This window comes from Malus domestica, chromosome 06 (genome assembly GCF_042453785.1).
Source record: "Malus domestica chromosome 06, GDT2T_hap1".
Lineage (NCBI taxonomy): Eukaryota > Viridiplantae > Streptophyta > Magnoliopsida > Rosales > Rosaceae > Malus > Malus domestica.
Genome location: NC_091666.1, coordinates 2,169,153 through 2,185,752, shown reverse-complemented (window position 1 = coordinate 2,185,752; position 16,600 = coordinate 2,169,153). Strand labels below are relative to the sequence as shown.

Genomic DNA, 16,600 nt, shown 5'->3' with positions numbered 1-16,600 from the left:
ACGTATCTTAACCTTGTTGTCAATCTCCCTCCCACTTCTCAAAGTTGTAACGGCCTGCACCTACTCATTATTTCTTGGATTCATTTCTGTTTGGCTTGGAAAACAACCCTGCTCTCTTTCAAGTTTGCTCACAGACGTAGCAATCTACCTCATTTGTTTTTCAAGCTCAACTTGACCTTTCTAAAGTGTTGATATACTTTGATCGTAGTGTTTTGTTTGTTTCAACAATTGAGTTAGCATCTTCTTCACAGTAGGATCTTCTTGTTAATCAGTTGGAGCATGATAGGGATGTTGGTATGACCTTGATGAATTGGATGGTCCCATGGTATTTTGCGAGTCCCTCCACGATAAATTAAGATGTTCTCTCCACCCAGGGTTATATGTATTGGAGTACGGATTATTTCGAGGCCTTCTACTAAATACATTGACCTTTTGCATCCCTTCTTAAATAAAATTTGCTGGACAACTTGCAGTATCATGGGCGATGCTAGCGCATAAAGTACAAGGTTGTGTACTTATCTTGCTCACTAGTGGAATGAGAAGCTTCGTAAGGGCTACCATTTGTGCTTCTAAACCAGTCATTGTATCAACTTCATAAAGACCTCATTTTTTTTTTCTAACGATGTAATTATGGATCTCGAGTCTATTGTAGGAAAATCCCAATGCTCAGAATTTTCACATATGGCCTCAAAAGCACGTATGGAGCCTTTTGGCGCTTTGTCCATAAGAGTTTCACCAACAGTTGAATCAACCAAGCTCCTACATTAAGGGTTTAGACCTTTGTAGAAATAATGAACCTTCGGCCAAGTATTAAAACCATGATGAGGGCATTGAAGAAACAAGTCCTTATATCGCTCCCAATTCTCATGAAATTGTTCACCATCTTGCTGCCGGAAACCCATAATTTCATTAATTAAAGCATTGGTTCTCTAAGCAGGGAAGAATTTGGATAGAAAATTCTTGGATAAATCTATCCATGTGTTAATGGAGGCTTTAAGGAGGGAATCCAACCAGCTACTTGCTTTATCCCTCAAAGACAATGGGAATAGACGAAGTCGAATTTGTTCCTCACTAACATTGGTAAAGGTGAATGTGGAGCATAGCTTGAAGAACGCCTTGATATGATGGTAAGGATTTTCCTCCTCCTTCCCATAAAAAATAGGCAACAGTTGAATTATTTGTGGGCGAATCTCGAATTGCTGCGCAATGGGGGCCAATACTATGCACGACAGTGCATTGTACTCCATTGGTTTTGTGTAGTCACGCATGAGCCTTGGTTGTAGGGGTGGATCATTTCCACCATTGTTCTTGTCACCTATAATTGATCGTTCAACATCTTACTATCTTCGCAAGTGTCTTAAAGTGTACTCAAGTTCTTGATCTATAGGAATCAACTCAAGTTGCAATGAACGTCTACCTTGTATAATCGATCAAACTTTGCTCCTTGTTTAACGACTGCTTGGTATTTTGCAAATTTCTTGCAACTCAAATGTGCCTGGTAAAAACTCGAATAGGTCAGTCTAAAACTGTGTCAAAACAGTGATATAGAAACTGAAATAAAACAGTGACGAAAATTACATTTTACTTATCTTATAGTTATGACTCTTACTAAAAAATAGAGAACAAAACAAAATAAATTGAATAAACTACAATAAACGACTTATTAGATATGGAATAAGATATCAAGTTGGGGGACTCAATTAGAGTCCTCGGCAACGGCGCCAAAAACTTAGTGTAAACTTGCAAGTGCACAAGATAATTGTAATATAGCGTTTTACATGTCCAAGTATTGTTCCCACATGATTCTAATTCAATCTCCAATTTGATAAACTAAACCGAATCTAAATATTCATCAAATAGTCATTGAAAACCATAAACATTCATGCTAGGGCATCATCCTAGCCCTAGAAAAGGGTTTAGTTATTCATAGAGTATAAAAACATAATGAAAAGTCTAGAAAAGAATATGAAAAACTTATGAACGATATTGAAATATAGAATAATAGATGATTAAAGTCTTCCCCTCCTCAAAATGTCGCAGAGAATCCCCCAAAGGGAACGTCCTCCAGACTTCCTACAATCTCTCTTTCATATATTTGAAACACCACAGCCCCACTTTTATTTAAAAATTGTTTTAAGGTCTTAATCAAGGAACAAAATGCCAATAATATCAGTGAAATATCGCCGATATTATCGGTTTTTCACGGTAACGATATTTTAATAGGTATCCAACGGGTTTTCGTCAAAATATCGCGATATTATCGATAATATCGATAATATCGCGATATTTCCGAAACTATCGCGATATTTTGGCCTGGTTTCGACGGAAAGAGGACGCCGGAGCTTACAAGCTCTGGTCAACCTCAAAACGTGACCAACACATGTCAAATAAACTACCAAACTGAAGCCCAAGGGAAGAGGAAGAGATCTATACCATTTTCAAGGCATGCCGTGGTCGGAGCTCGACGGAGTTTCGCCTTGGAACCCACGGTCCACACCGGAAACTGGGTTTTGGTTTTCTCCAAACTTTTGCACCGGTTTCCATGGTGCTACCATCCTTGTCTGCACTAGCAGAGGGAGAAGAAGAACGAGGGGGATGAGGGAGTGCTGGTGTGTGTGTATGTGAGTTCGGTGAAGAACCGAAGAACTAGAAGGAATGAGAGTTGCAGAGAGAGGGAGAGCATGGGAAAGTGGAGAGAAAGAGAGGACTGAGAGAGATGAGAGATGAGAGCCTCGGGGACAAAAATAAGGGGGTGGGCCCCTTGGCTCACTAATTAAGATCCAAAAACAATAATTTAAAAATAAAAAATAAAAATAAAAACCTACAAAATAAAATTATAAACCAAAGGGAGGGGTTTTACATTAAGGCCTTATTCGAAGATGTGACCCTTCTAAACTAGAAATATACCAACTGATGGATTGCTTTATGAAAAATTGGTAGAAGGAGACATAAAGATAAAGCCATCTAACTTGTAAGGCAACTTTCTTGACATAGTATTTTACGTCAATATATAATTTTGAACCTCATAGGAACTCTATGTGGTACTGAGTCACTAATGTATCTTACCATGCAATGTATAAAATGTAAAATATTGTACTAATTCATTATATATAAATGATTATGGTGTGTTTAAACTTCTTTCATTAATTACTATATATTTTCTACACTCACAATGTTTGCCAGCTCACTATATAATCAACTTAAATAAGTTAAATTCATCATGCAATGCATTTCCTTCCAATTTTTTGTGATAAACTAATAGATAATTGACTAAATAAACATCCTGCAAAGTTTCAATAAAAATTTCCAAGTTTTTTCTTACAATTTCCGTGGTTTCCATGTAATTTTTATCGATATTATCCCGATATTTCCATCGATATTTCCGTGTTTTCGGACTACCGATATTTCTGATATTACCGATATTTAATACCTTAGTGTTAATTGGTGAGCCCGTAGGGCCCACCTTATAATTTTTTTTGTTTTTCCCTCGGTCTCTCTCTCTTCTCTGCTCTCCCCGTAACCTCCTCCTTCTTCTTCGTTTTATCTCTGCACTCACTCATCTCTCTCCCTCTCTATCACCGTGAGCACCCACCACCATAACCACCTAGCTACGATACCACCATCACCTCTGGAACCTTCTTCTCTCTCTCCCTCGTCTTGACGAAGCTTCGGGACACCCTGAGAACACCCAAGTCTCCCCCGACGACTCCGGAGACTTTCGAGGCCATTTCCGGCCAAACCACGGCTAGTTGGCCGGCGTGTAAGGTATCAATCTCTTCGTCTCGTCGAGTACTATAAATTTACTTTTCGTTTCACTCAATTTCGTTGAGTATTGAAGAAGTTATACGCATTTGAATCTTACCCAGTTTCCGGCGACCTCTGAGACTTTCGAGGAATTTTCCGGCCAAACCACGTCGAGTTAGACGTTTTGTGAGATACCATTCTCTTCGTCTCTTCAAGGGCTACAACTTTCGTTTTTGTCTCGCTTAATTTCGTTGAGTAGTGATAAAGTTATGGCCGTTTAAAGATTGTGCATTTTCCTGCCGAATCTCCGGCCTTCTTCTTCCTCGGCAATCAGGCCTTTCAGGCCATTAGAACCCCTCGGGCCTTAGTCAATTGGGCTAGCCCAGTAACCCAGCCCGCACCCTTTTATCTTTTAGTTATAGTTTTAAAATGGCCTTGGGCCGATTTCTGTCGAAGGGCTTAAAGCCCTGCTCTTTGTGAGGCCTTAGGGCCTTTGTGTGTGTATGTATTGTGAGGGCCTGCCTTTGTGCAGCCCGTGTGTGTGTGTGTGAGTGTGGGTTTGGGTTAAGCCCAAACCCCTCTTCTTCACCCTAAAGCCTTTTCACCCTAATACCCTTTTAAACCCAAAAATCTTAGGACTCTAAACCCAAAACCCAATAGATCCTAATCCTATTTAACCTAACCCTAATCCGGATTCAAGCCTAAAACTCGTTTGACCTAGTTTGACAGTTGACCCCCGGTCAACGTTGACTTTAGGGTTGACTTTTCGGGTTTTCGTCCGGGACTCTTCTTAGGGTAATTCGACGTTCTGAATCCGTTTCCAATGTCTGTTTTCCCAAATTCAATTGCTATTATATAGTTTTATTTATTGGACTCTTTATGTGCTTAGGGACAATTATTGTGACGTTTCCATCTTCGCTAGTGGCGCAGCTTTTGGCAACTAAGTACTGTGAGTGGACCCCTTCTAAAATTACATGATTTTATAGTAATTGCATAAATGATTAGCATGCCTACGAATTTTGTGAATTGATTTATATCAATCCTGTTTACTGAATTTATTGATTTCGTCTCATGTTTTGGTGAGGAAATAATTGTTAGCTTATATTGAGCTATATTTTAATATATATCATATTTTCTATAAAAACCATGAACTGGTAGACTATCTTATAGATGACGATATGATGCTAGAACATGTTTTTGAACCCCTCTTTATAGTGCAGATGATGATCGGTAACCTATGCTATTAAGTGGTTATTTAAGAGAGACGTAATTATTTGTGCATACCTAGTGGACACTATGCCGCCTGGGGCGAGGATCTGGTGTTGGCATGTAGGCCGGAAGAAATAATCCCTAGCGAAAGGCTGAGGGACACGGAGACAGGCATTGGGCCGGGAGGGAGTTATCTCTGGCTACGGGCACAAAGACTGAGGTGCAGGCATTGGGCCGGGAGTTATATTTATTCAGTGATCTTTCTAGCAGCACACCGCGTTTACGAGACGATTTATGATGCGTTTACCGTTTTGATTTCCGCGATGCGTTTCCGCGACGTGACTTTTGAGATATTTTGGCATGCTAGGATTTTTATTAAATCCATCACTTATTATGCTAGTAGTTTTCATTATATATAAACTTTGGGGGTTAGTATGTTGATACCTGTTTTATTATTATTGTATATATAAACTTGGTCCACTCACCTTTGTTTTGCGCCCCCATTCAGGACTTAGAATCAAGGCACATAATCCCGACGTCAAGACACTTCCGCAGCAGCATCTTCGGATCTTCTCGAATGCAGGACTCACTTCTTTATTCATTCAATTCTATCTCAATTCTTTTTAGTGATTAGGTTTAGTTGTATGCTCTGAACACGTTCCTAAATTAGTAATTCATGGTATTTTAAATTCATAACCCGTCTTTATTTCTTATTCTTAGCTTTTGTATCAATTAATGGCTTTCGTCACCCTCGGGTGTCGGCCAGCACGTGTCTATCCTGGTATTCGGGGAATATCAGGGTCGGGGCGTGTCATATTAGTCAAAATCCTAGCATGATTAGGTCTTTTCCAATCTTTTCCTCATTTGTATTGGACAACTAATGATGTGGCGAGCAAGCTTCCCAAGTAAATTACTCCAGACCCATTTGAAATAAGATTAAAGTAATCTCCGATGTGTTCTATTTTGGGCTTTGGGCTTTAGTTGAATTGTGACTTGAAAAACCCAACAAACTTTGCAATTTCCCCGTTGACTTGGCCGACTGACGTCATGTACGAAAATCTTCATAACATCGTCTTTTTTTGGCTAAACCACAGCGAGTTAACTGCTGAGAAAGGTACCATTATCTTTGTCTCGTCAAGAAATATGATTTTCGTTTTTGAATCACTCATGGCATTGAGTATTGAAGAAGTTATAAATGTTTAAAGTTTACCTAGTTTCCGGCGAGTTTTCCAGTTTTTCCGCGGACCAGTAACCTTTCAGGCTATTTTTCGGCCATCTCCGGCAACCATTGGGCTTCCAAATAAGTATAATATTGTTCTACACTTTCCTATCTTCATTTTGATATATTATGTGTCAAATTTGGTTTAGAAATGATTGAGTTATGAAGTTTTGAAAATTGCCCAAAGAGTTTTTAATGGAAGGACCAAAATCATGGATGATGGACAATCTTAGGGACCATTTCTATTGATTTTCAACCTCAGAGACCATTTCGATTGATTATGCAAATCTCAGGGACCATTTTGGCTATTTAGCCTTATATTAATAAGAGAGGGAAGAATCCTTCTCCTAAAAGGAATACAAGTCCTAATAGGGTAGAATAACTAGAATCAAATCTAATTTAGGATTTACACAATCACACTGAAATACAAAGTTTATAACAATGGCTTAATTTTTTCTAAATTTGTAACGGCCAATATGTTGACTCAGTCCAAAACTGCAAGTGTAACACTGAGATGGATTTGCTTTGGTGTAAGCTATGTGGTCTTGAAGGTTTTTGTTAGCTAACTAATTTAAATGAGATGTAAGGTGGCATTGTGACCAAAACCCTAAGTATACAAGTGAGGTTTGAGCTGCAATGTTCTGCCCTAATCTTTTCTTTGAATCCTCTTGGGACAAAATACAACTAGATTGAATCATATGTTTTAACATGCCGAACACAAAATTTGACAAAAAGTTCAGTGTTCGGAAGCTAAGCGCCGAACATAAGAGTTGAGGATTAGCTGATAGACGTGAACATGGAATTGGGGGTTCGGTTAACTAGTGCCGAACCCGCTTGCTACCAATACCATGTCTTCTCCTCCAAGTCGACTCCTGACATTTGAGCTGCTGTTACAAGGTCTTGATACAATTTGGCTTCATAGTGATGGAGTTTTATGTATTGTCGATATTTAGCTCCAATAAATATATGAACACCTGAGTCTAGTTTAGTTTGATCTCTTCTAAAAATTGATGGGGGAGAACAATTCGAAGGCTAACCACCAACTTAAATGAACGCAAATCAAGACATAATTCACAAGTAGTTGCAAAGAGCTGCTGGCTTCATATTCCTTATAATTAAGTTGAATTCTCAAAAGAGTGCGCATAGGTTGATGAAGAACTGAATATTGATGGAGGAAAGTGGGTTAGGCAGCCCCATGTTGAAGGGAAGGTTGTGGGATGAGAAGATATATCGTGTAAGATAGAGAAGAATTGTGGGGAGGTTGTTCGAGAGCAATGAAATTTGTTCCTTTTCTTTCCCTTCATTCTCCTAGTCGATTTGAAGGTGTGTGGAGGTTGCTCAAGGACGATGAAATTTGTTTCTTTTTCTGTTTCAGGGGCTTGGCCGGTTCTTATCTCCGGCGATTTGCAGGGGACTGGATCGTGGTCAGCAGCAAGCACTTTGGTAGCGGCTGAGGATCCAGGAGTTTAGGGTTTTCTTGTGTGTTTTTCCATATTGGGCTCAACTATCTGGTTGGGCTTCTCTTTTGCTGTTGTTTTGGAAGCTCATATGTTGCTTTGTATTTTCTGTGTTTGGGCCTTCAATTAACACCCCACAATCTTACGAAGACATCTCACACTTCAAATTTGTCAAGTGAACTTTCTCTTTTATCCCTATTTGAATTAAGGTGAGAAAAAGAAAATCCAACCATCCTATTATTTGCCGGCAGGCAACAACCTCACACACATCCACTCACCATGGCACCACCTTTTCTAAAGTTCATATTCTCGTTCATATGAATTCTCTGTCATGATATATGGTATCAATTGCCAAGACAATTAGTGCTTGTTGATTTAATATGTAGTTCTGCACTTCTAATTTTCATTTTATAAGTGCGTGTTTCTACAATTCTCTGCGAGTATACACCCCTAGAATTTGGGGATTTTCTTGCTTAATTGAAATGAAGGACTATTACATTCTTTTGTATTTTCTTTGGAAACGAGCTTGGTGAGTTTGGGTGTTGGGACTCACAGGGTGTTAAGGAGAGGAGGAGAGAGATCGGAGATACTACGTTGATGGGGTTTTGGGATGGGTGCTCGTCAAACGGAGATGTTTGGTGTTTCTTTTTGTTTTTGGGGTGGGGTGGCTTCAGAACTATGAGGGACAAAGCTGGAATTTTTGAGGAAATTTTTGGATGTGAGGTGGATTCATAACATTGCGGGATGTCTATAAAACAACCTAAAAAAAATGATAAAGAAGGATTAGGAAGGGTTGTTGTTGGATGAGCAGATATATCGTGTACGATAGAGAAGGACTAGAAAGGGGTAATCAGAAGCTTGATTTCCATTTTAACAGATATATCGTGTGGAGAGTAGATGTTAAGTTTTTAAAATCTTATAGAATAAAAAGAGTTTGTTGGGTTAGAAGAGATAAAAGTTGGGTGTAATCAGAAGCTCCATTTCCATTTTAACAAACATAATATTGTCTTGAGTACTCGAGTCCTATTTTTAAGAAACATAATATTGTCTTGAGTGAGTCCTACTTTGTCAAGTGAATTATTTGGTCCATTTTGTGGTTGTACATATTTGCTTTAGTGAAATGTTGAGAGTATATCGCGTAAAGGAATGACCTTGCATGTATTTATAAATAATTGAGTTACTTCTCATATTGCCAATTAGTTTTATAGTGGAACTTCAACTTTTGTCATAGTATCAGAGCAGATTATTCCATGTGTGAAGTCCAACACTTGCATGTGCTCCATGCCACTTGGGCTAAGCTTGAAATTCGTCATACGTATTGAAGATGCGTATTGAAAGTATGAATTATACATCAGATAAAAAAGGGTTTTGTAATTCAGATAAAAAAGGATTTTGTATGTACTTATAAGTGATTAAGTGCTCCCTATGTTATCGGTTAATTTTATAATGGAGCCTGGGTTTTCTTCATCATAACGACCATTTATCATTAGAGAAATGAGTAATCAACATATCACATCAGTCTCTATAGTATAATGAAGAAGAACGTAATCATTTGAAGACGTGTCAAAATGAATAATAATGTTTCACATTATTCTCCTGTGATAACATGATATAACAACGTTTTTATGAACAATACTTGGCTACTCAAAGATTAGTATAAACTCTTACTCAAAATTCTTAGTATTTTAATCACAGAGCTTTGTGCTTATAATCAGAATTGTTCATACTATGAATCACACTGTAAAGATCATATGTGCAAAAAATAAATTAAAAGTGAGGCCGTTTAGTCAATCTATTGTAGAAAATACATAGACAGTTCGTAATACTTTTATGATACCGTTCATTTGTTTTTAAGCAATTTAAAGACTAAACGACTTTAGTTGTAATTGAGTTTTTGCAGATGTGATCCTTATAGGGTGATTTATAATATGAACGGTTTTAATTATAAACATGAAGTTCTATAAATTGACAATGAATAATTTAGAGAAATTTTGAGTACGAATTCTTACTCATCTTTGAGTAATCAAGTATTGTTTCGTTTTTATAGCAAACGTCTGATGTCTTAGAACAGTGATAGCTGTAATGTGAGGCAGATACAATGTTGGCATTTTTTCCTTTGATTTCTATCGAAGGTTTTTACCGAATACCTGTCCTCATATCTCTGTTTGTATACAGTTTTCTGATGTTGAAATGAAATTCAGTATTAATGTATATACATGAATCTGAGGTGTGATTTACACGTTTCTTTCTAACCACATTTTTTTAATGGAAAAGAAAAGAATCACAACTGGAGTGGAAACTTGGACGAAAGATTGGGGGAACCCTAGAGCATCTGCATAACGCAATATAAGATTGAGGTTTTAGGTTCTAGTCATAATGTGTTACAAGAATAACCCTTCACTGAAAGAAAATCATGATCCCGTTAAGGTGATTAGGGAAGCCTTAAGTAGGGCACTACTGTATTACTACCCTTTAGCTGGGAGGCTTAGGGAAGGGCCTAACATAAAGCTTAGGGTCGATTGCAATGGTTAAGGTATCTTGTTCATCAAGGTTTTTGCTGATGTCACACTTGAGCAACTAGGAGACAAAATTCTACCTCCTTGTCCACTATTAGAGGAGTTCTTATTTAATTTTCCAAACTCTGATGGAATTATTGATTATCCTTTGGTAATGGATCAAGTGAATCAATTAATTATTAATTACATGTTAATTAGTATTTTGTATTCATATTTGGTCATTGCCATATTAATTCTTTACAAAAAAAATTTAAGTAGGTTAAGGGTAAGAGTAGTGTTTTTTGCGTTAAGATCGCATACACATGTTGGAGATTTTTTTGTAAGAAATTAGTTCAATGGGCAACATATGAAATTTTTAATAACAAATAAAGGCATAAACAAGAAAGCGCTAACAATATTGTAAATAAGTCGAAGTTCGGTGGTTTTTAACTTTTTTCATAAAATTGGCAATCCTTTTCATAACCAAAAATTTATCATGCTACCACCACATCCAAACTTGAACTTATCTATGATACTACCATGCTTCTTTGTTCTTATGATTAAAGAAAATTCATTAGGTGGTTTTGGAAAGAAAATATAATGAGACGATTTTCATTATTTTTTTAAACTAATTTTTTTCAACAGTCCTTATGTTTAACCCTATATATTGCAAAATTTGTATACACAACGAATCGAGGAAATTATATTTCTACATGGTATCTGCCTGATTAGGTCCTAGGTTCTTTTTACCAGTCTCATGTCACCTTTAGCGTCTGGGCTTTCCTTTGCCGTTCTTCTTCTAGGGTTTTTGTCTGTCGTCATGTCGTTCTCTTCGTCTTCTGTCTAAATTTTTTTTTCTTCTTTAAGTGTTTTGTCTAAATTCCTCTATATTTAAAGACTCTTTCAAGTAATAAATTACCACAGGCACGAGACTCTTCCAAAGAGACTCCATCTTTCTTGAATTTTATTCCTAATTTTTATGAAATTTTTGTTTCCTAATTAGATCACCTAATTTAGATTTTTTTTTTCTTTTTTCCTTCTAAAGAATTGTGAACTACCACGAATATGATGATTAAGAAAAAAGCCTAGTAACTAATTTTTGCAATATGCAGGTGACCCATCTTACATGTGGAGGTTTCATACTTGCATTGCGCCTAAACCACACAATGTGTGATGCACCTGGACTGCATCTGTTCCTGAACGCCATTGCGGAGATGGCAAGAGGCGAACATGCACCGTCTATTCTACCAGTGTGGGAGAGAGAGCTCTTGTTCACTTGAGATCCACCAAGAATTACATGTGCTCATCAAGAATATGAAGATGTGATTGATCATTCTGATGGCTCATACGCATCCAGTAACCAGTCAAACATGGTTCAACGATCTTTCTACTTTGGTGCCAAGGAGATGAGAGTCCTTCGAAAGCAGATTCCACCCCACCTAATTTCCACTTGCTCCACATTTGACTTGATCACAGCTTGTTTGTAGAAATGTCGCACTCTAGCACCTAAAATTAATCCAAAACAGGCTGTTCGCATTTCATGCATTGTTAATGCACTGGGAAAGCACTGTTGGAGCAATATTAGAAAATATGAAAAATAACAATATAATTCCAATGATAATAATCATAAAGAAAATCACAACATCTATTATATATGAGATTAATATAAACAACTAGGGAGAAAGTTAGAAATACTTACAAACTTGGAGATTGAGGCTTGCATAAATGCAATGTCCTAAAGACAGAATTTCGCCCCTACTCTTGCACTTGTAGTTTGGTAGGCGTTTGTCTCCCAGGATTCAACAATCTATAATCTGAAGTCAAAGCACTTCAATCTTCGGACTCTGGCGAACTTCATATATTCCGTACTCTCAAGACACGACTTGGAATTTGACACATGAAGCATGAGAGAAATAAAGTGGGGAAACCCTATTTCTCAAGAGTAAAAATTAACTCTAATTTCTATATTAATGATGATAGTTTCATGAGTTTATAAAGAACCCAAGTACTCCTTGTTAAAGTGATGTTACTTTTCATCTATAAGTATACATCATTTAACAAGGGAATGCACCTAAATAACATAACCTTTCTAAGAAATATGGTTAACACTATTTTTCATTCAATTATTAAAATTATATATTACAATATTTTATACTATAATATATAATTTCCAACAATCCCCCACATGAATGAAAAATCAGGAATAATTTGAGAGTACAGGCGGACAAGAGATGCATCGGGAGAGGTGTCTTTTGGACTTGAACCTACCCTAGTGAATACTTATCGGATTTACTTGGTGACGCGGTGAATATAAAATCTTGAATGTTCATCGCAGTAGTAAACCGAGACAATAAGCAACACACATCACTAATCCTAATATATTCCGGTTCATACGCTTGTGTTCATTTTGGTCCTGAACAAATCTCAGATTCATGAGAGCTTTAGAGAAGTTAGCCATCTCATACTCATAGAAGCGACCCACTTCTACTCTCACATAGGTGATCACTGATTAAGAATAGTCTGCTCTATTACTCTTATTTATAAGATATCACTGTCATTAAGTATAAATATACACCCTAAAACTTCTGTAGACAACACACTTCTTCCATCATAGGAATGAGGTATGTAGTGTGTTAACTTCTTTGAATCATGCCCAACCAGTTTGCCTATTGAACTTAGACCATGGGATCTCCAATCAACTAAGTTAAGTTTCCGCTCGGCTGATTCATTAGTTATGTTGGCTTTAGCCTCATTCCCCTCAATGATCACCTTACTCTCTAGTCTAACCTTTAACAATTGGTACCATTTAGGTTGACTATTTCTAATGTTGGCCAAAATATTCCATCATGCATGAAATAAATTTCATCAAGAGTAGTTGTTTTTCAGTTTTAAGTCATCAAAACATATGTTGGACTTACTAATAAGTAATTTGCTAGAAAACAGACTTCCCCCACATTTAAGGTAATTGAAAGAAGGTCTCTAACCTCTTCACACCTTAAAACTCAAAAGAATATGAGAATATTATCTCTCTTACATGCAAATTACTCCTTCTAATTTGTTCTTTGCCTTATTCGCAAACCATCTCAATACATGCATAAGATTATCCCCTACAACATTTTGAAGCCAACGTGCTTCCTATCCGGATTGTAAAGTACTTTCATAGGAGGATTTCTTTATTGAAATGCATGTATTTCCACCTATGTACTTTGCCTTCACATTGTCAATGATTCAATTAGTTAGCATTATTGAATTCACCTAGTACATATGAATGCTCTTAACTATGAATAACACAACCCAATGGCTATGTACATTCGATTTATATGCTAACTTAATAAGCATCATCTTGTCTAATTCAATTATGTATGCTTACTGAATAAGCATTATTTATGTGTTTAGTCATTCCTTTTACGAAAGACCCCACACTTTAACTCATTGGTGTAAGAGAAAAGACATTTTCTTGGTGATAATAAAAGGAGATCCTTTATGCCCTCATGCCCAATTAATTGATAAACTCAAATATCGAAGAAACCCAGAAGTCAAAACCTGTTCATTTACTCATCTCACTTCTTTCTCAGGGCTCTGTCCAAAATGAGTTCATCTCTGCGCAAAACCAAATATAGGATTTTGTGACAGCAATATCTTCAGTGTATGAAAATACCCAATTCACAGATAAGCACCCACCAACCCATGTACATATGTTTTTCTCAAGAGCTTCAACTTCAAGGCTGGTGGTGACTGATAGGAGAGGTTATATTCACTGCCAAATGCAGACACATATCACATGACATGCCTTTTCTTTGAAGTTTGAATCTTGCATGGTAGATTCATCTTTCCATTTTATTTTATTTTATATTTTCCTTTCACCACATTACATGGGCAAAAAACATATTCCTAATGATATGCAGAAACCGATCGACCAAAATTAAGCCATGGATTTAAGCACTTAAGCCTAATCCTGGCTTCAATAATTTTCAATGATGCCGCAGTTTGCATCTTCAATATTTGCAGCGTTAATATACTCACCAAGCAAATATACATATCAAGGCATCTTTCACCAATAGATGCTAAACAAACCGAGTGTTTCCATCCTCCAACCAAACCTACCATGACTCTGCCATTTGCTTTCACAAAATGCAAGCATCTGTATTTGCATGCAGAAGACCAATCATTGTGTAGGGCTTGGTTTTTCCAGGCAAGGAATGTTACTTTCCCAATAAAAAGATTTGCTTTATCTTAGTTTTGTTCTCAGGCGATAATCGTTACTTTTCAAAATTGAAACCGTTTCTTCTTGTTTGCGCCATATCACATTTTCATGAAGGGTCGCAACTCTTCATGGAGGTTTGCAGAAAATTTAGCTAACTTTCTCAGACAAACCGCTAATTCTTTATAACAAAAGAAAATCACATCTTATATGCGTTCATGAGAATTAATAAACTTTTCAACCAATGTAAGTAGAGAAGATAACTTTCATATAGTGACTTTTCAAGTACAACAAAGCCAATTGATGCCATTCAAATGGCACCATCACTGCAACCGAAGGTTACAGTTTGAGACGAACCGAATTAATGACTCCACGATTGAAGCGATCATGCCTTTTTGTCAAATTCTATCAAGAATATGACCATACTCATGATATCACTGCAAGTTTTAGTTATGCCTGTTAAACACGAATTTTTATGCAACATGCCTTGTGTCAAAACACAGTATCTAATGTAATTGCAATATGTCTGACACATCAAAAGAGTCAATACCATACATGCACTGGCGAAAGGTTATGACCTTTCAGATTTTTGCAACGAGAAACAGTTATACACCTGCCCATGCCTTGCACGCATAATGTTCAAACTTCTCATGTACCAATGATATGCTATCTCGTGCAAATTAATAATGAAATATAATTATGAAGGAGAAACAACTCCTTCTATATTGCCGTCTATATCACTTCATGTCCTTTTCTTTCCCAGAAAATAAGTGTATGCACAAAGTAAAACTATTTTATTAAAGCAACATGCAGACTATTTTATTGAAGCAACATGCAAACACTGCTCTTACGTATACAGATGAATATATTTAGATATGTATCATGTTTAACAATACTATTATGTATACCGACTATACATGAATAAGCCAATAAACTGCAGCCCCACCGAGACATACCTTTTTCCGTAGAAAACCATAGTTTCTCCGACTTAGGGTTAGGGTTACGTTCAATGTTGTTGATCTTAAAATCTTCTAACACTCACATTCATACATACTTCTAATATTGCATAATACATTCTGTCTTTAGATTGTTGGAGCAATATTAGAAAATATGAAAAATAACAATATAATTCCAATGATAATAATCATAAAGAAAATCACAACATCAATTATATTTGAGATTAATATAAACAACTAGGGAGAAAGTTAGAAATACTAACAAACTTGGAGATTGATGCTTGCATAAATGCAATGTCCTAAAGACAGAATTTCGCCCCTACTCTTGTGCTTGTAGTTCGGTAGGTGTCTGTCTCCCAAGATTCAACAATCTATAATCCGAAGTCAAAGCACTTCAATCTTCGGACTTTGGCGAACTTCATATATTCCGTACCCTCAAGACACGACTCGGAATTTGACACACGAAGCATGAGAGAAATAAAGTGGGGAAACCCTATTTCTCAATAGTAAAAATTAACTCTAATTTCTATATTAATGATGATGGTTTCATGAGTTTATAAAGAACCCAAGTACTTCTTGTTAAAGTGATGTTACTTTTCATCTATAAGTATACATCATTTAACAAGGGAATGCACCTAAATAATATAACCTTTCTAAGAAATATGGTTAACACTATTTTTCATTCAATTATTAAAATTATATATTACAATATTTTATACTATAATATATAATTTCCAACAAGCACGTCTTCCCTTGGGATACTATGGCAATGCATTTGCATTTCCAGCTGCTGTTTCAAAGGCAGAACCTCTATGCAAAAATCCACTAGGATATGCTTTGGAGTTGGTGAAGAAGGCAAAAGCTACCATGAATGAAGCATACTTGAGATCAGTGGCAGATCTTTTGGTACTAAGAGGGCGACCTCAATATTCATCGACAGGAAGTTATTTAATAGTTTCTGATAAAACGCGTGCAGGTTTTGGAGATGTCAATTTTGGATGGGGACAACCGGTATTTGCTGGACCCTCGAAGGCCTTGGATTTGATTAGCTTTTATCGTTCAACACAAAAACAACACCGAGGATGGAATATTGGTACCAATGTGCTTGCCATTCTCGGCCATGAAGAGATTTCGGCAGGAACTAGAGACGATTAACCTAAGGAGGATAAGTTGAATATTAGAGTGCGCAACGAACAAGACTAACAAAAATAATAAGAATATTATTAAACAAACGAGAATGCCGAAACAGCTACAAAACCCTAAGAGACTACATTGTGACTAACTTGTTTCTCAAACTAAATTACAAGCTCTATTTACAG

At 36.7% G+C, this 16,600-nt stretch overlaps 1 long non-coding RNA gene, 1 other non-coding gene and 1 pseudogene across 2 annotated transcripts; all 3 read left to right on the top strand.

Moving 5' to 3' along the window:
* Positions 1–813: 813 nt before the first annotated feature.
* On the top strand, positions 814–922 carry LOC114825696 (small nucleolar RNA R71). The gene has a single exon (XR_003774527.1). It is a non-coding gene; the product is annotated as a small nucleolar RNA R71 (small nucleolar RNA).
* Positions 923–3,495: 2,573 nt separating this feature from the next.
* Positions 3,496–5,822, top strand: LOC139197244 (uncharacterized). The gene is made up of 3 exons (XR_011582477.1): positions 3,496–3,765; positions 4,634–4,693; positions 5,462–5,822. It is a non-coding gene; the product is annotated as an uncharacterized lncRNA (long non-coding RNA).
* A 1,756-nt stretch (positions 5,823–7,578) lies between these two features.
* LOC103436819 (alcohol acyl transferase 2-like) lies at positions 7,579–16,455 on the top strand (annotated as a pseudogene).
* The last annotated feature ends 145 nt before the right edge of the window (positions 16,456–16,600 follow it).